At 32.3% G+C, this 1779-nt stretch overlaps 1 protein-coding gene across 1 annotated transcript in view; it reads left to right on the top strand.

Annotated features, from left to right (window-relative positions):
• The window catches only part of LOTGIDRAFT_163793 (hypothetical protein), a gene marked incomplete at both ends in the record, with an annotated part of 29513 nt that overhangs the window by 724 nt on the left and 27010 nt on the right, over positions 1–1779 (top strand). The gene's annotated exons all lie outside the window — the stretch shown is intronic.

The following is a 1779-nucleotide window of genomic DNA, read 5'->3' as shown; positions in this document are numbered from 1 at the left end:
AATGGTACAGAAAAAATTCGAACAGTTTAATGTATCAAAAATTCACTACTCTATGTGAGTGTATGTTAAATTATTGTAAGTGAAAATTGAAAAAGAAAAATTGAAAAAAAAAGTTATTTTTTAAGCGTTAAAAGATTACATAATCAGATTAATCTGTTGATGACCCAAACTACTTCACACCTGCATGTCAAAAGTTCATATGGATAGCTTTCCTATCATATTATATAACCTGTTATAACACCTGTCAATCATTTTAATCCCCACAATCTACAGATTTTTATCACATTTTTTTTATAAACATTTAACACTTTTATGCCTATTTTCACAAATTCAATTTTGTATTAAACCACCCATGTTACATATCGTTGAAAAGAGAAAATTGAGTAGATACTGAATATACAAACCATATTGTTAGGAGTTAATTTCATTGTAAGTTAGAACCCTCAGTCGAAAAAAAAAAACAATATTTTTAAAACATATTTTAATGGATTATTGTCATATATCATTGAAAAGATAATCAAGAGGGAATTACAAAATTTCTGTGTTTATTAGAAAAGGTCAAACAGCCGCCCAAAGTTGTCAAAAATGTTAATTTTTTAATGGCTATTAAACCGGAAGTTAATATTTTTCAACCAATATTATCCACACCTGTGGATAGCTGAGGTCAAGAACATCCTACAGTGAAATTTTCAAGGTCATCGAAGGCTTATGCATCACTTCCGGTTTAGCAAAAATTGAGTGTTAGATATTCATTTTTGATTCCAGGTCATTTAAAAATGTTTGGTGAAGACAATTATGCTATACCATTTTCGATTTTGTCTTGGGGACGTTCCCTAAAAAAAAACAAAACAAAAAAACAAAAAAAAAAACAAAAAAAAAATAAACATAACGAAAACAAATCGTGACAAATCGATGCCACGTAAAAAGATTTACTTCATTTACAAAATCAGACTCGTGATATAGACTACTGCATGAATTGAGCAAACCTGTATTTGCCAACATTTTTCTAAATAATAACTTGATAACTTGATAACTGTTAATGTAGTAAACCCTTCGTATTATATTTTTTATCCATCGCTGTCCATAGACTGTCATGTTAAATCGGCGTTGTCTATCTTGAAACTAATGTAGTAAATGGGCGTGTTAAGCATGCGTATTATAGTTTGCACTGGCTTATTCTTATTCAATAGGCCTGCCACAGACACGTTTGTCGAAACAAGCGTAAAAACACAAGTCAACATCGATCATGTCATGAAGCTGATGACATAAAAAAAAATGGCGTAAACGCACTTCTTTTCGCTTTCTATTCTTATTAGCGCCTCTTTCTTTAAAAGACTTGGGTTACATTGATAAAAAGTGAAAATCGTTTGAACAGCACCCCTTTTCAACAAATTTCGACCACCGATTGCATCTCGTTCGAAACACTCACTACTGTCAAAATGAGCTGAACATACTCGACTGTGCTTTGTGGGTTAAAACTTGTCACTTCATGTTGTGAGTCGATCGTTTCCTCAAAGACGGATCACTTGGAAATAAGAAGAAACTTATCCCTGGCGTCGACGACTTATTCTTTGATGAATTTGTACACCGAAGGCAGCACAATAAACCATTTTGGCGATGAGATGAACACGTTACGCCTAACGTCAAAACTAGGTTATATAACGACTACTATTTTGATGAGTATCATAGATGACGTCATTTCCGAGAGATTCCAAAGCTTGCCGGAAAATATGCACAAAAACAACGCTGCTCATAATTTTCTTTATTCTTTTATATAAC

This window comes from Lottia gigantea (genome assembly GCF_000327385.1).
Source record: "Lottia gigantea unplaced genomic scaffold LOTGIsca_41, whole genome shotgun sequence".
Taxonomy (NCBI): Eukaryota; Metazoa; Mollusca; class Gastropoda; family Lottiidae; genus Lottia; species Lottia gigantea.
This window is presented reverse-complemented; position numbering and strand designations above follow the sequence as displayed.